This window comes from Salvelinus namaycush, chromosome 12 (assembly GCF_016432855.1).
Source record: "Salvelinus namaycush isolate Seneca chromosome 12, SaNama_1.0, whole genome shotgun sequence".
NCBI lineage: Eukaryota > Metazoa > Chordata > Actinopteri > Salmoniformes > Salmonidae > Salvelinus > Salvelinus namaycush.
The window spans coordinates 48,129,332-48,155,284 of NC_052318.1; the positions used below are offsets into that span (position 1 = coordinate 48,129,332).

A 25,953-nucleotide genomic window follows, 5' to 3' on the forward strand; every position below is an offset into this window, starting at 1 on the left:
TTTTAAACAAATTTTTCTGGAATTCTACAAATTTTCCCAGGGGTGGAGAGAAAATGTTGCAATTTTAGAGCGAATTTCCTTAAATTCTCCACATTTTGCCATGATTTATGTCATGTTAATATAAATCTGAGTTAGTGACTAACAAAATCAATGGGGGCCCCCTCGAGGTCAGGGCACCTGGGCATGTGCCCTTCCTTCCCGTCGGTAATTCGGCCATGATTACGACAAGTTTAAATAGCTGGCTAGACTAATTACTATCTAAAACATGTTAGCTGATATGGGCTACATGTTTTAGATAGGTAATTAGTTAGCCAGCTATTTAAACTTGTCGTAATCATGGGCCGAATTACCGACGGGGAAGGAAGGGCACATGCCCAGGTGCCCTGACCTCGAGGCGGGCCCCCATTGATTTGTTAGTCACATAACTCAGATATTATATTAACAGACATGAATCATGGCAAAATGTGGAGAATTTTAGGAAATTCGCCTCTAAAAATTGCAACATTTTCTCTCCCACCCCATGGGAAAATTTGTAGAATTCCAGAAAAATTTGTTTAAAACAGCAAACAAAAATTCTACACCTTCATGGAAGTATGTGTAGGAATACAGGAAATTAACTTCAAAACTTGAAATGTTCTCCGACAGAGCCAGGACAAAAGTAACACGGGGCAAAAGAAAAACAAGCCATTTTTCATAACTTCACTACATCATTCTATTTGTGTAACACGTTCCTAATGTGGAAGACGACCTCACTGCAAAAAACACTGCCAAGTCTGACCATGTTTCATCGAGTAAACAGAAAGTGGTTTGATCAATGTAAGTTAAAAAAAACACCACCATAAGTGTTTTCAGTTGTAGAGTTGTGTTTAGTTTAAGGTTCCAAGCATATGTTATTTCTTAACCCATCTAGTGACTAAATGACAGCACAGGTTTCAAGTATCATCTAGCTAGTATTGGGTGTTAGCCTGGGAGAAAGTACAGGAGAGACGAGTGTACGAAGTAACAATGTAAAATGGAATAAAATTAAATAAACGTTTAAGCAGAGGCCATTGTGTCTCTAGTTCATGGTGGCTTTTATAATTTTACTTACAAAATATCAACAAGTGACTGTTTGAAAATGACAGGAATTATGCCCTTAATTGACTTAATGGAATCAGCTTCCAACATACGTTTTAAATCGACAGGTTAGTGGTTAAAAAAATAATCTTCATGATTCTGAGAGGTCAGTTAGCTTATGTCAAGCCATGGACATGTGGATAAGCATGATGGTTTGCATTTGTGAAGAGAATAAAGCCGTTATTCTATCAAGACACGAGGAGCGCAATGACAAGGACCGCTAGAGCGCACTGATTGGTAGGGGCTAGCATGAATAGTAATTAAAAGTGAAAAAACAGCTACTACATTCCCATTAAAGTGAGGAGAAAATGGTTAATATAGCTATGTGATTACATTTAGTCGGGTTAATATTGTAGGCAAAATATTGTGGTTCGCAACATTGTGATGTGACACAAGCTCATTTGTATTAAAATGTTTAACCTATAGCGTGAATTATTCAAATGGACACAAACATGAAATGATGGCTAATGGTGCAGCATTGTTTAAAGTAACAAGCAATACAAACCGGAAACCCTAAGATGTGAGACATTGTGCACTTCTCACCAGCTGTTATTCTGTCCCCAGGCTGTGTTTACTCCCACCCTGCCGGCAGGTACAAAAGTAATGTTGCGGTAGTTTGTTGTTGGTCTATTTAATTTCAACTCATTTCCCTAACCCTGAAATTACAGTTGGTCATGGTAGTAGAGGACAATATAAGCTGTTAGTCATAAAATATGGTGTCTCTACCTTATCTTGAGTAATTTTCAAACCCTTTTCTTCCAACTCCCCAACAGGCTCGGGAGAGGCGAAAGGTCAAAATATGCATCCTTCAAAACATGACCCGCCAAGCCACGCTTTCTTAACACCTGCCCGCTTACCCCGGAAGCCAACTGCACCAGTGTGTGTGGGAGTAAACATTGTTCAACTGACGACTGAAGTCAGCCTGCAGGTGCCCGGCACGGCACAAGGAGTCACTAGAGCACGATGAGCCAAGTCAATGTCATATTAACTTCTTTTTTTTTATGGATATTTCACGTAGGTTGTACTTAGACCCTATTTTACATCTAAGATTGTGTTGAGACAACATGCTCTTGAATACAGGGTGGGTGTCATGTTTTGGCTGATTCATGTACTAAAACCGGAATACAATTCAAATGTAAACTTTCAAATAGGTACCACAAAGCTGGTTGTAGGTTCACACAGGAGAATGTTGACTTGAATGGGAAATTTGTTTAAATTATACTGACAATCCTCCCTAGGAAACCTATTGAAATATAGATAACAGAATAAACATGACCATTTTAAGGTGACATTCAACAGTGCGTGATAATCTTCTGTGGTAGTAATTAGAAGTTACTAATTACTACACAAGAATTTAGCTGGGTACCTGATCTGAAAGGATAGAAATATAATTCATAGAATGGACCTATGAGTTAAATGACACCTGTATTCAAGAACAAGTTGACTCAACCAATGGCAGGCACAACGCAAAAAATTCAGATGTGAAATAGGTTCTAAGCTACAAATATGCGAATATGAGAAGAAAACAAATCTTGAGTATGCATTTGTAGTTAATTGACATTAAAAAGTTTACATTTTATAAAAATAAAACACGGTCTTCAATAAATAATAAAATCATTTGACAACACTTGATAAGCTTATAAATTATATCAAACTCAAACCTTTATATTTCCAGTAATGAAGACAAGCACTTTTATGTCCTGAATGTTTGGCATTCAGGTCCAAAGCCACTTTTTGAACCATTCGTCCTAGGAAAACATCTACGTGAAGTTTTATTTAAATCAAAAGTGATGCTGTCAAAAAGTGATTCAATTCTAATGAATTTACCCAATTTGAAGTAAGTTACATTCTGAATTGACATGGAATTGACCCCAACCATGGTAAATAAATTACTCCCTAAGACAAGCGATGCAACATTTGTTTGCAGTCTTTAGAAGTCAAATAGACATCTTACAAATTATTCCGCCTCCTAAGGTATTATAATATGTTGTTTCACCCTTAACAAGCAAGTGTGGTATGGAGTAACATTGGGGGATGAAACTTACTTTAGAACGCAAAGCAACTCCCTTTCATTGAATCATGTGCCAAGTGCTATCATTATTCCAATGCGTGTCACACAATGGAACTGCTAAGTGTTTTCAGAACAAGACGTAATTAGTAGGTATTTGCTTTCATTGTTTTCACCCTCCTAACCCCCCTTTCCTGTAAAAATTTTTACGCGTGAACGTTTATGTCGCAATGACTGAGTAAATGTTATACGACTCTAAAAGCAATTGGCATCGGGAAACTTAGAAGGCTGTGTAAATTAGGATGCGTCTCAAATATTTTCATATATAGTGTACTATTTTTTACCAATAGACCATAGAGGCCCTGGTCAAATGTTAGTGCACCATATAGGGAAACGGTTTGCCATTTGGACCACATGAAACACTGATTTCACTGCTGACCTGCGACCTGTGGAAAAACAACATCCTCATGATCCAGGATAGGAACTAACGCTGTGAAATTTTTATAGGAACATTTCACAACAATTGTAAGGAGAATGTTTTTATTCTCTTAACCTTAAGACCTTTCTATTAAAAACATTCTACAAAACACTCTCCCTCTATCCTGTTGGCTTACAGTGAGGTTACTAAGGCCAAAACCGATCAAGCCCTTTTTTAATCATCTTATTGACCGGGCAATAATGTTTCCTGAGAATTCACAGGATCACAAAAAACACTTAAGAGTCTCACCGTCTTAAAGAAATCCTAGCGCAAACAAGACTTTGAAAACAGTGTTTATTTCAATAACATCTCAATAACGATAGCTATTTTGAAGCTAAATCTTGCAGTGCCGAGTTCAATGTGTTAATTAAATGTAGGTAATAGTTACTCTTTAAAATTGCACAGCACGAGGACAGATCCATCTGAAGCACACAACATGTTGCTATACACTTCTCCGTGATCAGACACAACAGTGAATTGTCAAGGTAGAGAAGGAAACGGCACGGTGTGTATAGTTAAGAGTCTCTGAACAACCAAAGCAATACATAGTGTATCCGATTAAGGGCTATACTAGGTTCTCTGTTAACCATCTCCATTGGTCTCTCATGGGAAAATACCATCCAATCTCTGAGTGACAGTTTTCAGGAGGGTGTGTCTGTTCATTATTGTTTATGTATACTGATCACCCTAGCCCTGAGACGAGGCTGTCACGCCAAGGAGTCTACAACCCTTAAATCCCATGTTAGCATTTGTGTGTGATCATAAATTACTTACAAAGATTGTGTTTCTCTTAAATTTGACATCACAGTTTCAGTTGAGGTAAACCTCTGCCTCCTTGAGGACCTCCTCTTTCTGCTGAAAGTAGTCCTGAACCAGGCTATGTGTTCTCTCTTCTGCTGTACTGTGTAGTAGGGATTTTTAGCCATGCCGAGACCACCAGCTCCATGAAGTGTCGACAGGTCCCTGGCGTGGGAAAGCTTCTCCAGGTGTTTCTCCAGGAAACACGTGTCTCATGGAAGGGCATCGGGCCTCGCCTCAACGACCTGAGACAAGGTGGGAGAAAGTGGTTTGCGATCAGAGAAGAAAAAAAAAACACTTATCGATCAATGCCCCAACTGTCTTTTTCTCAGATTCTTCCTTCAGTCAAATCGATCACATTCATAAGCCTTCTTTATATCAACAGTCGTCTGTGCTTTACAGTATTTAAAAAAAATCATTCTTATAAACTTAACCTTTATTTAACTAGGCAAGTCAGTTAAGAACAAATTCTTATTTACAATGACGACCTTCACGGCCAGTAAACCCAGCCTAGACTCCAAGAGCGAGCAAAAGTACAGTGGCGAGGAAAAAAACTCTCATACAGGAACTCACCAGCCTCATTGTTAATGGATACTGCCACAGCCTGCCCTCTTTGGTCCATGGATCATCTCCTCAAAGCCATTACGAGGCATTTGATGGTTGACAGGGCCACTTGATTGGCTAACTCCATGTCCCATAGGGTCGGAGCAGCTATATCTGTGTCTTCCATCCGGTTCAGTGCTCGGGGAGAAGATGTTCAGCCTTTCCCTGAAATAGACTATCTCCTGACAACCACAGGGTCAAAGGACAAGGGTCAAGTTCAATCAAGCACTATTAATAAAGTCTAGACAAAGACCACCCACACTAAAAGACTTCCTGGATGTGCCAGAATATTATGGAATAGTTGACTGATTTTTTATTTATTTGGGGTTATTGTACAATTTAAAAAATGCAGAAGCCATAGGATAAACACATGCAAGCATTACACAAGGCTCTGATGAAGGCATTACGCCGAAACATAAGCCTGCCTCATCAATGTCTCATCAATAAATAATAATCTATATGCAGAAACAGAGCTGCCTCTTGTCTTTATTGGAGACATTTAATTATGAATGAAGACAGGACATTTTTACTTCAGTACTTTAGTCCTCGCTATGTCCAGGGCATTATCCGTACCTCCTCCGTAATCCACCATCCAGCTCTGCAGTGATGCCTCGTCAGGGTGTAGCCCTCCCATCTTCATCAAAGCGGATCTGATTGGTCCGGCCGTGCGGTCTGTCTGCCGTTGGGCTTCTTCCCCACCTTCATGTCAGCAATGATAACCCTGAAACAATGCCATCTTCATTAGATTGCATATCTGCTTGTTTCACGGCTGTTAGATTACACTATGGACCTCTACAGCCAGGGAGTAAGACTCAAATTACATTTAAACTTTATTCTATAGCAACCTGCAATCAGTGCATCAACTAAAGTAAGTAAAACAACCACAAATCACTGCAAGTTAAAACCTTCTTCAAAAATAGCTGCCAGGTGCCAAATCAGTACCAGTAAGAGTAAATGAGAAGACACTTGCCCAATGTTGTTGACGTACCGTTCTTCTGTGCCTCTCCGATAGCTTCATGTTGCCTCAGCTTCTTCAGCAGCTCTGACTCAGCCTGGCTTTGGTTAGGTAAAGTAGCGCCGGCAGCAGAGACAGCAGCAACCAGATCAGGGCAGTGTCTCACTGCACACACAAAAGGGTGGGAATTTGGTAGTAGAAAGGTGAGACTAGATATATGGCCCACTATGTGAAAACAGATGTATCAATAGAAGCAGTTGGATCTCAGCAGAAGATAGAAAAAAATAAGTACGAGTCGACCACGCACAAGTCTCCTCACCTGGGGCAGGTGCGGCACATCAGCCATGCCAGTGGCCTCTGGAACATTACTGGTGGTGCTCTCCATAGATGCTGCATGGGCCTGGCAGCAGTCTGAGAGGTCCTCCGCACCTTAAGGCCTTAAACTTCCTTTTGTTGGTCACCTCTACCTTCATGGCCCCCAGGAGGTCCAGCGACTCTCCTTCCCACTTTTCACAGGCTGGATTTCCTCCTTGGGGGGGGTCTGACTGTTGTTCCTCCTTATTGGCCTCTAACATTGCTCCTCACAACTTTGTCTCCCTCTTTCTTTACGTCTACAACCCCTTTCTGTTTTAACCTGGATCTCAACGATTGTTTCACCCCCTCACTACCTCATTGTTACTCCTAGTTTTGTTAACCTCTGTTGCTATGGCCAACGTGATTTCTTTCATTTCCTCACTCTCCTTTACATCCTCCATCTTTACTTCTGGAATGGGAAAAAGTTCGGTTTTAGTCTGGATTCTTCCATTTCTACTATCCATCTTAACTGGAATTCCTCTATTTTGCTCTCCTTTACAGCCTCCATCCTTACCTCGAGAATTGGCTCAACCTCTGTTTTAATCTGGATTATTTCTTCCATTTCTCACTCGCCTTTGCTGCTCCACCTTTGATTCTAGTTTTTCTCAACTCTTCTGTTGTGTAAGAATTTCTTCAATTTTGACCCTCTCTGTTACTCCCTCCATCTTCACCCCTACTCTCTGCTCACTCTGTTCTGCTACCATTTTTACATAATCATGTAGCTCTATGACCTTTCTCCAACCCATCTTTACTGCTCCCTTCTGCTCACCATCCTTCAATGCACTATTTTCTTCCTTGGGAGGGAGTGGCCCCCTTTCTTTTCACAGTAGATGACAGAGCTTGTGCCAAACGCATGAAGGACCCTCCATTCGTAGCTCTGGGTGAGGGAGAGAGACCGTGGTAAAGCACAAGAACATTAAAAGCTAAATACTCTAACTTGCAAGAACACAGTGGCCCTCAAAGACATTGTGCTGCACTAGTACTGAAACCATGTAAACTTACGATAGTTTGTACATGGCTGCAAAGTGAGAATAGATTAGATCTTTATTTGTAGATAAAGATGAAGATGTTGTCCAGGGCTCATTAGGCAGGGCTTATGCGGCAGATTTGGGACTGCGTCATTTTCAGAGGTTAAACTGGCCAAGGCCACCAACAACACATAAAATTCACAGAATTCTTCACAAAAAACAATTACAATTTCTCTAAACCATAGCAGTGCCCACTTTGTCAAAGGTAGGGACGCAAAATATTGATCATGTCCATTCCCAGCGCCTCTATCCGGGGTGCTGTTGGCAAGACGCATTGCTGCTGTGCTCCAACATTACCGGCAAAACATTTTACATACGTCCTGTAGCAGATCTAGCAAATGTAGTAGAAAAGTATATGGCCTTTTCGGCAGCCTACAGACTGAGATCAAATGTATGACAAATGTAACGAGACAGAAACTTTATCACATCATGCAGGTTTCTAAGATTAGCGCATTTTTTATTTGATTGGCACACCGTCTTTTTTTGGAGGGGGGTTACAAAACGGTAGGTGATACCACATAGATGGGCATTCCTAAAATTACATTTCAGGTGACACTGGAGGCCCAGGGATGGGCAACTCCAGTCCTCTGTGGCCTGATTGGTGTCGCACTTTTGCCCCAGCTAACACATCTGACTCCAATAATCAACCAATCATAAAACTTTCCGTTTAAAATGCAATAGTTTCATCAGCTGTGTTGACTAGGGATGGGGAAAAAAGTGCCACCACGCCGTCGCTGAGGGACTGGAGTTGCCCATCCCTGGCCTACAGCGTTGCCTGAAATTGAATCGCTCATCCCGCTGTAGGCTATAACTCAGTAAGCACGGACTGCACTGATGCTTTTTTGTTTCAGTCCAGACCAGCCTTGATTTCTACATCCACGGACGTTGGTTTTGGTTCAGACTTTGTCCGGTCTGGACCAGCCTGATTGGCACAAACATAGACGTCTATAAATACATCTTTTAACTTTCATTCAGAACCTAAATTGAACCTAACTTCAACATGTGGAAAATATATATTTTGGTATCATTTTGCTTACTGGGCTATTCTTGTAGGACGGAATTTTTTGTCTAGCCTAGGGCGGCAGAAACAACCAGGACCAGCCGTGTTGGTCATTGCCATAGTAGGCATAGTTTGTTATAGGATGTGTTACCTTTGATACCAGAGCTCATCATCACTAAGCAGCTAACTTCAAAGCAGTGTGCCCGAAGCATGTTTCATTTATCAAAAATGTCCGCAATGATGTCAGAAGCGTTGTTTGATCACAAGCTTTTTCAAAACTATCTGCATTTTGTAAAATTGCACTGATGGTTTGGGTGCTTTCTTCGATTCCAAGCTGCTTTCAAACACCGAACTCTACTGGACACACCCATACAGTTTCGGGTTTTGTACATCAAGTTCCACCTGACCTGTCGCTTAGCAGTACTCTAGGCACATCAGGATGTGAGGCTACGAGGTCAAATCCCGTTTAAGGACGCAGCATTTTGATAATTATTTTGTGAAACCACACTTTCTGCACTGTTTTTCAAATAATTTGTTTTATTTAGTATAGTATAAGCTTGTCTTTAGCATAAATAATGTCATAGATTCTAGTTTTTGAAAAATAGTCAAATTGAAGGCAAAAAAAAGGGAAGCATGATGTTAACAAATGCAAAACCTGGTATTGCAACGGATTATAGTTAGGTTAACAAAAATCAACGTTTGACGAAAACAATGGAGGGGGGGGAAACTCCATCTCATCACGCTTACTATTTGTTGACCAAGCAGATGTCAATAATGTCCATTGTCAACAGATAAGGAAGGTCCGAATAACAGTTTTTCGGCACAATTTGCCGGGAAAAAAAGCCGCCAACGCCTCAGAAAGCCTCAGTTTCCCATCACTAGTTGTGTAGCCTAGTTAGCTTTATGGCTCTCTAAGGTTGGTTAGTTAGCTAACGTTAGTACTGTAAACTTGATTGTGCAGTTGTCAACAGACAAACTTGTAGAGGCTGATATGAGAACTTACCTGCAAATGAGGGAGTGAAACTATATCACATTTCGACGACCTTCAAAAATGCTTCACGGATGTACACATGTAATGCACGATTTCTAACCGGACAGACTGGACAATAGTAATATTCTAACATGATTGCTCTTCACAAAACGTCTAACAATGTCGTCCATACACGTTTCCTCCTTGTGCGACGATCAAAACTGCCGTAGTGAAACAAATGTTTAAATGTTTCGTCGACATGGGTGCAAGGGCTGTGTTAGCTTCTTTGATGGGTGGTTCCAGTGATGAAGAAGTAGAGAATGCAAGACGTGCGGTCTTTCTTACGAATTCTGATGTGCACTTTTACTTTTCACTCAGCCAACAAGACGTTGTAACAATCAGCAAAATCACTAGTCTATGTCAATCTACTATTTATATGCATCATAGCATACGTATCGATGAATCGTTGTGGACATATGAAATACGAGTGATAGTGTAATCAATGTGTAATAATTACATAAAAAAAATGATGAACGTGTTAAATTATTGTGAATTAGTCATATTCAGGTCCTGATTGGTCAACAAGCTTATTTGACACACCAAAGACCCAAACGGTGTTCCATAGACATCCTGGTTGGAGATGAATGACTGAACAAAGAACAACGACACAGCACAGCAAGTTAGTGAAAGAAATAGGTTTTGATATGTTTTATGGTAATGGGAACATACGTAAATACCAACACAATAACTTTTGGTCAGTTGTGTGTAACCTTTATTTAAATAGGCAAGTCAGTATTAAGAACAAATTCGTATTTTCAATGACGGCTAGGAACAGTGGGTTAACTGCCTGTTCAGGGGAAGGAACAACAGATTTTGAATCTTGCACCTTAGTTACAGTTAGTCCAACTCTACCACTAGGCTACCCTGCCGCACCCTACAGTATAACAGTTTAGGCTACCTATTATATTGGTCAACTTGTCGAGAAGAAACAGCCTGGCTCCGTTTTGAACTCGTCATCCAATCGGAATTACAACTCGGGAACTCGAGCCCTTCTAGAGCTCCGACTTTCCGACCGAAGATCACTGACGTCATGATTTGACTATATATTTTCGCGTTCCAGTTGTCTGAAAAGCACCACAAGGAAATGTAGTAGCAGCAACACTTGCTCTGTCGTCAGATTTCCCACCAATGGCTCTGTTGCTATGATAAATAAGATGCCTAATGAATATACTGTACACATCAAAGAATTTAATTCGAACTAAATTATGCAATTTAACCGATAAGCATGACCAGTCAATGTATTTCCATAATGAATAGGCTTAAAAAGCATTATTTCGCAATGGGATTTTCTTCTGGACAAATTTCCCCCGGCCCCAAAATTTATTTATCTGCTTTTGCAACAAAAAAAAAACTATCGGACAAAAGCGCCTAACGGAAAACACATTGTTTATAAATGCTGAAATTAAATATCGTTTGGGTGTCAGGTGCCCTGTATAGCCTTTTGCAGTTGAGGCGTGTGAAATTTGTAGTCGTCATCCCAATAGCCCCCTTTGGCGAGGAAAAACATGCGTAATTCCTACCGAAATATTTTTATATTGCCGCACCCCATGTCGGAGGAGGAAAAGCATGCACAATTACTGTATCATTTTATCTATAACATGTATTGCGAACTAACTTAATTGTGTTTGAATTCACTTTATACATTTATTTTGGGATCTACCCCCTGTAAAGTAATTTGCTTGATGCCGCCGTGAGTGGGATAGGACACGTGAGGAGATTCTAATTTCATGCAAGCGCATTTTCGTCCACGTTTAACTCTCCTCCATTACCTCTCTGCCTCTTTTCAAAAGGTTAGGCAAGAGAGGTGGAGGAGAGATGAGCAGGAGTTGAGAAAATCTCATTAGAAAATCCAATGAACTCTGACCTTGGCAGTTTTGGAAGGAGGTAGGTGGATGACGATTACATGCTGACCAGGGACCGGACACGTTCGCCGTGCGCGAGCTCGCAAAAGAAATTTAGAAAATCCAATGTTATTCATTATTGCACCCACACTGCTCGCGGTGCGCGCCAACGAGCAGTCTGCGATACCAAGGGCTAAATAGAAGTCATTCCTATTCGACACAGATCACGTGAAAGTCTGCCTCCCATCTCCTCATTGGTTATAGAAGCAGGTACCAGTGCCATCTCTCATTGGTGACTACCCATGTGGGTGATTGAAAGGACGAACTGTTTTGCCAGTAGTCGGGGGTAATACTAGGAAAGTTAGAGGATCAACATATAAGTTCAACAATGAAAAGCCTGGAGGAGGAGAGATACTGAAACGATCGTTCGGCGTTTTATGTGTGGATTATTTGTCGGAGTAAGAGGGCCTTGTGCGCCTCAAGGTAAAAAACATCAATGTTTAATCACAGGAACAAATTAGTAGCAAACAGCAAGCTCCAGATAATAGGACAAATTGCTAGCAAGTTGCAAGTAACTAGCAAATTGCATACAGTTTAATGCTTTTCGACCTTCCCCAATGAATGTTATTGGTTCAGAGTTGTTTTGTATTTTAACTGCCGTGTGTGATCGCGTTTGTTGTGTTTGGTAGGGGGACAAAATACATTATGCACGAGGCGCCCAGCGCGCAGACGGTTGGGGTTCCGTTGTAATGGAGACCGTCCAAGGGCGGCTCTGGCAGCCCCTGACTGGCGGACGGCTCTGGCAACTCCTGACTGGCGGGCGGCTCTGGCAACTCCTGACTGGCGGGCGGCTCTGGCAACTCCTGACTGGCGGGCGGCTCTGGCAACTCCTGACTGGCGGGCGGCTCTGGCAACTCCTGACTGGCGGGCGGCTCTGGCAACTCCTGACTGGCGGGCGGCTCTGGCAACTCCTGACTGGCTGGCGCCTCTGGCAACTCCTGACTGGCGGGCGGCTCTGGCAACTCCTGACTGGCGGGCGGCTCTGGCAACTCCTGACTGACGGACGGCTCTGAAGGCTCAGGACAGACGGGCGGCTCAGATGGCGCTGGGCAGACGGGCAGCTCAGACGGCGCTGGGCAGACGGGCAGCTCAGATGGCGCTGGGCAGACGGGCAGCTCAAACGGCGCTGGGCAGACGGGCAGCGCAGGCGGCGCTGGGCAGACGGCAGACTCTGACCTGCTGAGGCGCACAGTAGGCCTGGTGCGTGGTGCCAGAACTGGTGGTACCGGGCTAAGGACACGCACCTCAAGGCTAGTGCGGGGAGCAGCAACAGGGCGTACAGGGCTCTGGAGACGCACAGGAGGCTTGGTGCGTGGTGCCGGAACTGGTGGTACCGGGCTGGAGACACGCACCACAGGGCGAGTGCGTGGAGGAGGAACAGGGCTCTGGAGACGCACAGGAAGCCTGGTGCGTGGTGTTGGCACTGGGCTGGTGCGAGGAGGTGGCACCGGATATACCGGACCGTGAAGGCGTACTGGAGCTCTTGAGCACCGAGCCTGCCCAACCTTACCTGGTTGAATACTCCCCTTAGCCCGCCCAGCTGTGCTGGCGAACGGGGGACACCATGCGTAAGGCTGGTGCCATGTACACCGGCCCAAGGAGACGCACTGGAGACCAGATGCGTTGAGCCGGCTTCATGGCACCTGGCTCGATGCCCACTCTAGCCCGGCCGATACGAGGAGCTGGGATGTACTGCACCGGGCTATGCACACGTACAGGAGACACCGTGCGCTCTTCCGCATAACACGGTGTCTGCCCGTACTCTCGCTCTCCACGGTAAGCACGGGAAGTTGGCGCAGGTCTCCTACCTGACTTCACCACACTCCCCGTGTGCCCCCCCCAAGAAATTTTTGGGGCTGCCTCTCTGGCTTCCACCCACGCTTCCGTGCTGCCTCCTCATACCACCGCCTCTCGGCTTTAGCTGCCTCCAGCTCTTCACGAGGGCGGCGATATTCTCCAGCTTGAACCCAGGGTCCCTTACCGTCCAGAATTTCCTCCCATGACCAGGAGTCCTGTGTACTTGGCCGCTGCTGCTGCTGCTGTCCTTTACCACGCTGCTTGGTCCGGTTTTGGTGGGTGGTTCTGTAACGGCAGATTTCCTCCTCTTCGTCGTGTAGCAGGGATCGGACCAAGACGCAGCGTAGTTAGTGTTCATCATGTTTAATAACAACAAAACCGTGAACACTACAAAATAACAAATGTGGCAAAACCGAAACAGTCCTATCTGGTGCATAGACACAAAGACAGAAGACAACCACCCACAAAACCCCAACACAAAACAGGCTACCTAAATATGGTTCCCAATCAGAGACAATGACAAACACCTGCCTCTGATTGAGAACCATATCAGGCCAAACATAGAAACAGGAAAACTAGACACACAACATAGAATGCCCACTCAGCTCACGTCCTGACCAACACTAAAACAAAGAAAACACAAAAGAACTATGGTCAGAACGTGACAGTTCTCCGCCCACCATGAGAAATAAACAAATGAACATTGAAAGTTAAATCAGGTTCCACATAATTTGGATCAAAATTAAATTAAACTTTCTAAACTTTCTAGCCATATTAAGGTAGCCTGTTTTTCATTGTGTTTTGTGGGTGATTATTTTCTGTTCAGTGTTTTTTGTATTCACCGTTCAGGACTGTTTCGTTCTCGTTATTTTGTTTTGTGTTCATGATAAAAAATTATCAATATGGACACTTACCACGCTGCGCGTTGGTACTCCTCTTCTCATTCCAACGACGAGCGTGACAAAAGGCTACTTCCAGTCCTAAACTATTTGAATTGTTGGCTTTATAATGTCTTATAATGTGAAGACAAAATAACCCTAACCCTAATAGTTTATCAACATTTTAAGCTAAACCTTCTGATCAGCTGCATTGTGTAAAAAAGGTTTATTGATGCTAGTGGTTGTTTGGCTGGACAATAGAACGAGTCAAAATTCACCCAAGGCTCAGAAATGGCAAAAGAAAACTGACGCTTAGAATTCCAATTAGCCTAAATGGCACCAACAAATGTAGCCCTTTTTATTTTACCACTACAATTTGTTCTTAGGACGAAACTGAAAAATAACAACTTGTGTAGAAAGTAAACATCCGCACCTCGATGGTGCGAAGTGAGTTTATGTCTGCATAACGAGGAAGTAGGAAAAGAAGGGCAACTTTGGACTATTTCTGGTCTAGCGATCGATGACAGCAGAGTACGCTGCCCAACCTTATGTACTTAGAAAGAGGAGATTATCTTGATTATAAAGGTGTCCGACTTTAAAAAATCTAAATATACACATTGAGATATTTTGTGAAATATACAAGCATGCTTCTCCATAGGACAACAATGGGGGGAACAAAGCATTCCAAGGGCAAAAGTTATTTCGGGGTTAGCGTTTGATGACAACGGATTATGCTGCCCAGCCTTACATAATTAGAAAGAAGAAATTATCATGTTTAAAAGGGTGTCCAATTTTTTTTTAAATCTAAATATACACTTTGCGAGATATTTGGCAAAATAGACAGACATACAGTGGGGAGAACAAGTAACAAGTATTTGATACACTGCCGATTTTGCAGGTTTTCCTACTTACAAAGCATGTAGAGGTCTGTCATTTTTATCTTAGGTACACTTCAACTGTGAGAGACGGAATCTAAAACAAAAATCCAGAAAATCACATTGTATGATTTTTAAGTAATTAATTTGCATTTTATTGCATGACATAAGTATTTGATCACCTACCAACCAGTAAGTGCTTGTCAAATTATGAATGAGTGACTGATGTGGTGTGTACAGCCTGCGCAAAAAATGTCTTTCTAGCGACTTTTTTCAAATCGTCATTAGAGTCGCATCATGCAGCCTTACACTGTATTAAACATCAAAACATGTAGAACAACTAAAGTTACATTATTAACTCTAAATTAAGCATATAGGAATACCTATTTATTTGTTAACTGCTCAACAGAGAATAGCCGTACGTGCGCACTCTCTAAAATATCCTTTCTATTTTATTCGGTTTTGTTCAATTGTATTCTTCATACTATAAAATAATGCCACAGAATTCTAAGCAAATCTTGTCTGCTAAATGAACTAGTGTAGCCCACAGTCATATGGAATAGTAGCCAGATCAGGGCCTAACATTAGGACAACGCAGAGTATGCTATTCTGTTCTTCTGAAATAGACTACATGTTCTTCATGTCATGCTTCTTTAGACCTGTCTAAAATAAATAATGGATTTATTGTGAAGGTGTAGGCTATATTACATGGATTTATTAGACTTTTTAAAATGTAGTTGTTCCATAGGTCTGCTTCAGTGGGAGCCAGGAGATGCTAAATGTGTTTATGTTAATTAACAGTCAATTACCATGAGGCCAACATTTATATACCTGACAATCACTGGCTGACAACATTTTGTGACTGCCAAAGCCCTAGTGTAGATTGATGAGGATTTTGTTTTTAAATTCATTTTAGAATAAGGCTGTAACGTAAGAAAATGAGGAGAAAGTAAAGGGGTCTGAAAACTTTCCAAATGCACTGTATTTGGGGATTTCAATTTCAAAGGCATGAGGCACAGTACACGTGATCAAATAGGAACACTGCGTTCTCTGGCACAACCAAACACTCCTCACACACTCAGGAAAACCCAAGGGGTTTTCAATTTTGTGAGACATATTATTCCATCATATTCTGAAATTGCTCAGGTACTTAAATAATTGACGAAAGGGTGGAAGGGTCCCCATGAAAGAATAGAGTGGAGTCAAGAGTGTGAGGAAGCGTTTGTCTAGCTAAAGAAGCAATTGTGTCAAGAGCCATCACTGGGGTAGCCAAACCTAAAATGACCCTAAAAAAAATTTTGTTCATGAACATGAAGAGCATTGCAGTGCAGGCTACGCAAATTCATGGGGGAAAGACAGACCAGTAATGTACTGGAGTAAATCGTTAGACTCAGTGGCGAGAGGAATGCCACTGTGTCTGAGGGCGGTAGAAGCGACTGCTTCGATTACAATGGGTCAAAAAGTGGATCTGTGTGTTCCACACACTGTAGCAACCATAGTTAACAGCACGGAAGCGCAACATGTTACTAGTGCGAGATGGACAAAACGGGAGTTAATTGTTAACCCTTGTGTGGTGTTCATGTTTTTGTTATTCACCCAATGTATGCGGGTCTGATGGTCCCACAACATTATTGGGTTTTTAAAACAATACAGCCATAACAATTGACGTAAAAATACTTAATACTTAGATGTTGACTTATAACAATTACAAGCAATATAGACATGATACATGGTTAATATTTGCCATTTACAATTGAAGTCGGAGGTTTACAAACACCTAAGCGAAATACATTTAAACTCAGCTTTTCACAATTCCTGACATTTAATCCTAGTAAAAATGCCCTGCCTTGGGTCAGTTAGGATCACCACTTTATTTTAAGGATGTGAAATGTCAGAATAATAGTAGAGAGAAAGATTTATTTCACTTTAATTTCTTTCATCACATTCCCAGTGGGTCATACGTTTACATACACTCAATTAGTATTTGGTAGCATTGCCTTTAAATTGTTTAACTTGGGTCAAGTGTTTCGGGTAGCCTTCCACAAGCTTCCCACAATAAGTTGGGTGAATTTTGGCCCATTCTTCCTGACAGAGCTGGTGTAACTGAGTCAGGTTTGTAGGCCTCCTTGCTCGCACACGCTTTTTCAGTTCTGCCCACACATTTTCTATAGGATTGAGGTCAGGGCTTTGTGATGGCCACTCCAATACCTTGACTTTGTTGTCCTTAAGCCATTTTGCCACAACTTTGGAAGTATGCTTGGGTTCATTGTCCATTTGGAAGACCCATTTGCGACCAACCTTTAACTTCCTGACTGATGTCTTGAGATATTGGTTCAATATATCCACATAATTTTCCATCCTCATGACTCCATCTATTTTGTGACGTGCACCAGTCCCTCCTACAGCAAAGCACCCCACAAATGATGCTGCCACCCCCGTGCTTCATGGTTGGGATGGTGTTCTTCAGCTTGCAAGCATCCCAACTTTTCCTCCAAACATAACGATGGTCATTACGGCCAAACATTTTTATTTTTGTTTCATCAGACCAGAGGATATTTCTTCAAAAAGTATGATCTTTGTCCCCATGTGCAGTTGCAAACCGTAGTCTGGCTTTTTTATGGCAGTTTTGGAGCAGTGGCTTCTTCCTTGCTGAGCGGCCTTTCAGGTTATGTCGATATAGGACTCGTTTTACTGTGGATATAGATACTTTTGTACCTGTTTCTTCCAGCATTTTCACAAGGTCCTTTGCTGTTGTTCTGGGATTGATTTGCACATGTCGCACGAAAGTATGTTCGTCTCTAGGAGACAGAACGCTTCTCCTTCCTGAGCGGTATGACGGCTGCGTGGTCCCATGGTGTTTATACTTGCGTACTATTGTTTGTACAGATGAACGTGGCACCTTCAGGCGTTTGGAAATTGCTCCCAAGGATGAACCAGACTTGTGGAGGTCTACAATAATTTTTCTGAAGTCTTGGCTGATTTCTTTTGATTTTCCCATGATGTCAAGCAAAGAGGCACTGAGTTTGAAGGTAGGTGTCACGTCGTGTATGTAGGTGGCAGGGAAGTCAAGCGGAGGAGAATTCAACTTGGTATAAATTGAGTATTTTAATAACTTAAAACAAACTCCAAAACCAAAGTCCATAATAAAATAAATGTGGGTACAAGAACCCGTTGCACAGCAATCCATAGAACATGAACATAACAATAAACAATCTCTGACAAGGACATGAGGGGAAACAGAGGGTTAAATACACAACAATTAATGAATGGGATTGGAACCAGGTGTGTAAGACCAGACAAAACCAATGGAAAATAGATCAATGATGGCTAGAAGACCGGTGACGTCGATCGCCGAGCACCGCCCGAACAAGGAGAGGCATCGACTTCGGCAGAAGTTGTGACAGTAGGCCTTGAAATACATCCACAGGTACACCTCCAATTGACTCAAATGATGTCAATTAGCCTATCAGAAGCTTCTAAAGCCATGACATAATTTTCTGGAATTTTCCAAGCTGTTTAAAGGCACAGTCAACTTAGTGTATGTAAACTTCTGACCCACTGCAATTGTGATACAGTGAATTATAAGTGAAATAATCTGTCTGTAAACAATTGTTGGGAAAATGACTTGTCCTGACTTGTCCTAACCGACTTACCAAAACTATAGTTTGTTAACAAGACATTTGTGGAGTGGTTGAAAAACAAGTTTTAATGACTCCAACCTAAGTGTTTGTAAACTTCCGACTTCAACTGTACCTCTGCTAGATCACATTTATCAATAAAAGCGCTATTCTCTTTTTTGGATCAAATTAGATTTTTGTAAACAAAAATAAATTGTAATCAAGACACGGGTGGAATAAATCGTGTGTGTCTTGAACAAATATAAATGAAAACAAGGTTTTTATCACTATTGATGTTTATTGCATTGAACTGAACAAATTGGAAGGAAACATTTTAGATACAGCGTTTTATGGAAATTAGAAATGAGCCCCATTGAACACAAATTAAGGTCGGACTACACGCCACAGTTTCACTGTGTGTGAGTTGCAAATGTATTTATTGCACTTGATGCATGTGTACTGTGTCTTCCTGTCCTTCTTGGGTCCACACATGTCGCAGTGCTTCTTGTTGCTACTGGCTGCAATCTAGAATGATGAAAACATTTAGTTCAGGAATTTTACTAACATCTCACTCACTCACTCATTCACTCATATAGTTACAGCAGGCCAAGGTAGGAGAGTCACACACACACACACACACACACACAACAACATCACTCACACTTACTTCCGGTATTGGAGTTGTTGGTTCTGTAAGTCGGGTGGATGGGGCACCATCATCCTCCTCCTGAAACTCCTCACAATGGCTGCAGAAGCTGGTGTCCGTGGGATATGTTGCCTCTGGATTTGAGGTCTTACCAATGCCTTGCCCAGCTCCTCGAGAAAGAGCCGTCTCCTCTGGAGCTTCCCTCTGTTCCAATCTGGGTTAAACGCTATCCAGATGACAAACGAGTTGTCCAATATGTTGAAGAATATCACAAGTGTCCTGCGTAGGGTTCTTCTTTTGCACCAATTGTCTACCCCACCTTTTGTGGCATTATATCCATTATAATTTGCGTTTTTTAATGTTTCTGGCTACCGATTCTTCCATCCCTCATGAGTACCACACTTTTCCCTTCTTTGCACGTAGGACATTAAGGACGTGTCAGCCGTGAACAAACTTAGTGGAATTGATAGGCCTGTGCTGTGTCATCAACAGCTGAGGTGGGAGCTCTGGCTTGTTTTTCGTACTGATCCTACCATCGTCAGCTTCCTCTTGAGCTCTTGTCCCAACTTGTTTGAAGTAAAAAAGTTGATCGCATATGATGTTGTGACCACGGATTCCCTGTGTCACGTCCAGGACAACACGCATCCCTTGGTTCTTCTCAAGGTCTCCTTCATTTGGCTTCCTTGTATACACTTGTATACACTTGCAAGTTCCATGCATATGATGAAGCAGCATAACAGGCAGCCAAGATCTTGATTCCATATTTTGCGGGTGTAGATGGTATGTACTACCTGAAGGGGCAGCAGCCCCTAAATGGCATAAGCTGCTCATAAACAGTATCATTGAGCCCAGGGTTGTAAAACAAGGGATATGGTACACCCGCTTGTCCCACACTGACATGATTGCAGCTAGCGTGTCTGGTGTCTCAGTTATCGAAGCGGACAATCCTGGAAATAATGTGGACGTTTTCCAGAGACATTGTTGCATGGAAAAGTTCTCTGCCAGTTTCTGCATCCCACAGGGATTCTGTGGATTCCCCATTGGAGCTGAAAACAGCAGCAATGAAAAGAACCCCAAAGTAGTCCATCTCCTTCCATGTCTTTCCAAAAACACGCCTTCCCTCCAAATTAATGCAGTTCAGAAGGATTTTCTGGATGGTGTCAGTTCAAAAGAAGACTTTGTGCTTCCCATGAGTAACCGCCATCCGTGTCGGCCCTGGTTGCATCCTTATCACATTGGCAGCCATACGGGGTGGCTCGTTCCTTGTGCAAGAAGACCATGCAATTTCACCTTATTTAAATCCATATTTCTCCTCCTGCTGGCTGCTGATGAGCTGGTTGCTGATGGTCTTGGGGCTGGCTGAGGGTCAATCTCATCTTCTTCCAACTCACTGTCAGACTCCGAATTGACGGAGACATGATCCTCATGTTCGGAAAATTCCACACTAGCTTCTCTCTCTTCAACAATTATTTCTACGGCCCTCTGAGCAGAGATTATTTTTGCCAGACTGATTGATTGTAGTAAGGAGCCACACACACAAAGATATTTATTTGTTGTGTCCCTCCCCCAATTTGCAACTGGCTGGGGTAGTATCAAAATAATGTATCGAAATGACATTGTGCAAGGTAAAGAGTGCAAGAAAAGCAGGAGACAGGCAGACAGGCAGGGAGACAGACAGGGTATTGGTGCTATGTTGAAACAGCAGGCCCAGGGAGGAGGAAGACAGAGTGAAGGCACACCGCAAACTTTTTTGTTGAATTTTTTACTTGTTTTCACCTACACACACACACTCTTATTACAATCGGGACCCGAACACCACCTATGTAATATAAATGTGTAGGTGGTTGCACAGTGTGCACTCAATGAAAATGTGTTATTTTACATGTTCTTCACACATTTTGATTTTAGTAAACATTGAAAATGCGTCCTACAGACCCGAACACCACACAAGGGTTAAATGGGGAAAATATACATCTCCATTAAATTGGTGCTTTGAGTTCTGCGTTGTTTATGCTGTTGTCTGGGGAGTGTGAATCACACATAAATTCAGAAACGTCCTCTCACTGTCAACAGTGTTTATTTTACGCAAACTTAACTTGTGTAAATATTTGTATGAACATAACAAGATTCAGCAACTGAGACAGAAATGGAATAATGTGTCCCTGAACAAATGGGGGGTCAAAATCAAAAGTAACACTCAGTATCTGGTGTGGCCACCAGCTGCATTAAGAACTGCAGTGCATCTCCTCCTCATGGACTGCACAAGATTTGCCAGTTCTTGCTGTGATATGTTACCCCACTCTTCCACCAAGGCACCTGCAAGTTTCCAGACATTTCTGGGGGAATGGCCCTAGCCCTCACCCTCCGATCTAACAGGTTCCAGATTTGCTCAATGGGATTGAGATCTGGGCTCTTCGCTGGCCATGACAGAACACTGACAGTCCTGTCTTGCAGGAAATCACGCACAGAACGAGCAGTATGGCTGGTGGCATTGTCATGCTGGAGAGTCATGTCAGGATGAGCCTGAAGGAAGGGTACCACGTGAGCGAGGAGGATGTATTCACTGTAACGCACAGCGTTGAGATTGCCTGCAATGACAACAAGCTCAGTCCGATGATGTTGTGACACACCGCCCCAGACCATGACGGACCCAAATAGATCCCACTCTAGAGTACAGGCCTCGGTGTAACGCTCATTCCTTCGACGATAAACGTGAATCCGACCATCACCCCTGGTGAGACAAAACCGCGACTCGTCAGTGAAGAGCACTTTTTGCCAGTTCTGTCTGGTCCAGCGACGCTAGGTTTGTGCCCATAGGTGACATTGTTGCCGGTGATGTCTGGTGAGGACCTGCCTTACAACAGGCAAAAAGTACAACAGGCAGTCTGAGCACTGATGGAGGGATTGTGCGTTCCTGGTGTAACTCGGGCAGTTGTTGTTGCCATCCTGTACCTGTCCCACAGGTGTGATGTTCGGATGTACTGATCCTGTGCAGGTGTTGTTACACGTGGTCTGCCACTGCGAGGACGATCAGCTGTCCATCCTGTCTCCCTGTAGAGCTGTCTTAGGCGTCTCACAGTAAGGACATTGCAATTTATTACCCTGGCCACATCTGTAGTTCTCATGCCTCCTTGCAGCATGCCTAAGGCACGTTCACACAGATGAGCAGGAACCCTGGGCATCTTTCTTTTGATGTTTTTCAGAGTCAGTAGAAAGGCCTCTTTAGTGTCTTTCATAACTGTGACCTTAATTGCCTACCGTCTGTAAGCTGTTAGTGTATTAAAGATCGTTCCACAGGTGCATGTTCATTAATTGTTTCTGGTTCATTGAACAAGCATGGGAAACACTGTTTAAACCTTTTACAATGAAGATCTGTGAAATTATTTGGATTTTTACTTATTATCCTTGAAAGACAGGGTCCTGAAGAAGGGACGTTTCTTTTTTTTGCTGAGTTTGTGACCCAGATGAAATTACTCAAGTCTCGGCCCGATTTGCAAGAGACAGAATGTGAATCGGGACAAGTATTGTATGTAGACGGCTCTAACTACATAACCATAGAAGGGAAGAGAGTAACGGGGTATGCTGTGTGTGATTACAGGGTAGTGAAGTATTGTGTAGGCTGGCCCACTGCCAGCCTCTGTGTCATCCCAGGGGGCAGAGATATATGTTTTAACTGACGCTTGTAGGTTGTCGGAAGGGAAGAATGTTACAATATACACAGATTCTCAATAAGCATTTTGGGTAGTTCATGATTTCGGTACACTGGGGTCACAACGGGGCATGTTAACAGTGACAGGAATAACAACAAAAAATGGCCTTGAGTAAGAAGTATTATATTTTTATATATTTTTTAGGAGGTAATCAGCTTTAATATTTTATTTACCTTTATTTAACTAGGCAAGTCAGTAAAGAACAAATTCGTATTTTCAATGACGGCCTAGGAACAGTGGGTTAACTGCCTTGTTCAGGGGCAGAACGATTGTCAGCTCGGGGATTTGATCTTGCAGCCTTTCAGTTACTAGTCCAACACTCTAACCACTAGGCTACCTGCCGCCACAAAATAGACTGTAGCTTCCATCAATGTAATTGTCTGCATCACTTCCAATCCCCCATACATTTTTTGCAAATATGTGTATATACAGTATATATACACTGCTCAAAAAAATAAAGGGAACACTTAAACAACACAATGTAACTCCAAGTCAATCACACTTCTGTGAAATCAAACTGTCCACGTAGGAAGCAACACTGATTGACAATAAATTTCACATGCTGTTGTGCAAATGGAATAGACAAAAGGTGGAAATTATAGGCAATTAGCAAGACACCCCCAATAAAGGAGTGGTTCTGCAGGTGGTGACCACAGACCATTTCTCAGTTCCTATGCTTCCTGGCTGATGTTTTGGTCACTTTTGAATGCTGGCGGTGCTTTCACTCTAGTGGTAGCATGAGACGGAGTCTACAACCCACACAAGTGGCTCAGGTAGTGCAGCTCATCCAGGATGGCACATCAATGCGAGCTGTGGCAAGAAGGTTTGCTGTGTCTGTCAGCGTAGTGTCCAGAGCATGGAGGCGCTACCAGGAGACAGGCCAGTACATCAGGAGACGTGGAGGAGGCCGTAGGAGGGCAACAACCCAGCAGCAGGACCGCTACCTCCGCCTTTGTGCAAAGAGGAGCACTGCCAGAGCCCTGCAAAATGACCTCCAGCAGGCCACAAATGTGCATGTGTCAATATATGGTCTCACAAGGGGAAAACACAATATTCAATCATCTGAAAACAGCGTTCAGCCACAAAAGCAAGCCATACAGTTACCCACCAAATTGTGCAGTCAACAAAACTCATAAAAAGCATTATAAATCTTCACTTACCTTTGCAGATCTTCGTCAGAATGCACTCCCAGGACTCCCACTTCCACAAGAAATGTTAGTTTTGTTGGGTAATGTCCATAATTTCTGTCCAAATAGCTACTTTTGTTAGCGCGTTTGGTAAACAAATCCAAAGTCACGAAGAGCGTTCCCTAAAAGCTGACGAAATGTCCAAAAGTTCCGTAACAGTCAGTAGAAACATGTCAAATGATGTATTGAATCAATCTTTAGAATGTTTTTAACCTCTACTTAACACCCATCCCGGATCTGGGAGCATCCTCATCAGTAAAAGCTGACTAGCATAGCCTAGCATAGCGCCACAAGTAAATAATAGCATATAAATATCATGAAATCACAAGTCCAATACAGCAAATGAAAGATAAACATCTTGTGAATCCAGCCATCATTTTTCTTTTTTTTAAATGTTTTACAGCGAAAACACAATATGTATTTATATTAGCTAACCACAATAGCCAAAGACTCAACCGCATATTTTCACCATTTTTCTACCGCATAGGTAGCTATCACAAAACCGACCAAATAGAGATATAATTAGTCACTAACCAAGAAACAACTTCATCAGATGACAGTCTTATAACATGTTATACAATAAATGTATGTTTTGTTCGAAAATGTGCATATTTGAGGTATAAATCATAGTTTTACATTGCAGCTACCATCAAAAATATCACCAAAGCAGCCAGAATAATTACAGAGAGCAACTTGAAATACCTAAATACTCATCATAAAACGTTTATGAAAAATACATGGTGTACAGCAAATGAAAGATAAACATCTTGTGAATCCAGCCAATATTTCCGATTTTTTAAGTGTTTTACAGCGAAAACACAATATAGCATTATATTAGCTTACCACAATATTCAAACACACAACCGGATTTATTCACCGCATAGATAGCATTCGCAAAAACCAGCAAAAGATATAAAATGAATCACTAACCTTGACCAACTTGCCTGTTGACATCTAGTGGAAGGCGTATGAAGTGCATGCATATCGATAAATATTAGGCAATTGAATAGGCAGGCCCTGGAACAGAGCATCGTTTTCAGATTTTTCACTTCCTATCTGGAAGTTTGCTGCAAAATGAGTTCTGTTTTACTCACAGATATAATTCAAACAGTTTTAGAAACTTGAGTGTTTTCTATCCAATAGTAATAATAATATGCATATTGTATGATCTAGAATAGAGTACGAGGCAGTTTAATTTGGGCACGATTTTTTCCAAAGTGAAAACAGGGCCCCCCTATTGACAAGAAGTTTTTAACATAAATCTTGAATAACGTTCCAACCGAAGAATTACATTGACTTCAGATGAGAGATGGAACAGAGCTCCCTCTCATGTGAACGCGCATGGTCAAAGAATGGTCAGGTCATGGCCTGACTAATTCCCCTCTCATTCGGCCCCCCTTCACAGTAGAGGCATCAGACAAGGTTCTACTGTCACGTTCTGACCTTAGTTATTTTGTTATTTCTTTGTTTTAGTATGGTCAGGGAGTGAGTTGGGTGGGTTATCTATGTTCGTTTTTCTATGTTGTTTTTTCGTTTGGCCTGGTATGATTCTCAATCAGAGGCAGGTGTCGTTAGTTGTCTCTGATTGAGAATCATACTTAGGTAGCCTTTTTCCACCTGGGTTTCGTGGGTGGTTATTTTCCGTGTCAGTGTTTGTCCCACACGGAACTGTTTCGGTTTGTATTTCACGTATCGTTTATATCATTAAAATATATTATGTACACATACCACGCTGCGCATTGGTCCTCCGATCCTTGTTACTACTCCTCCTCAGATGAGGAGGAGGACAGCCGTTACAGAAACACCCACCAACAAAGGACCAAGCAGCGTGGTAACGGGCAAAAGCAGCAGCAGCAGCGATCGCAGGACTCTTGGACCTGGGAGGAGATTCTGGACGGCAAGGGACCCTGGGCACAGGCTGGAGAGTATCGCCGCCCCAAAGCTGATCTGGAGGCAGCGAAAGCGGAGAGGC

The 25,953-nt window shown here is 42.5% G+C and overlaps 1 pseudogene; it reads right to left on the bottom strand.

Annotated features, from left to right (window-relative positions):
- Positions 1-4,412: 4,412 nt before the first annotated feature.
- The window catches only part of LOC120057617, a 73,670-nt pseudogene continuing 52,129 nt past the window's right edge, over positions 4,413-25,953 (bottom strand).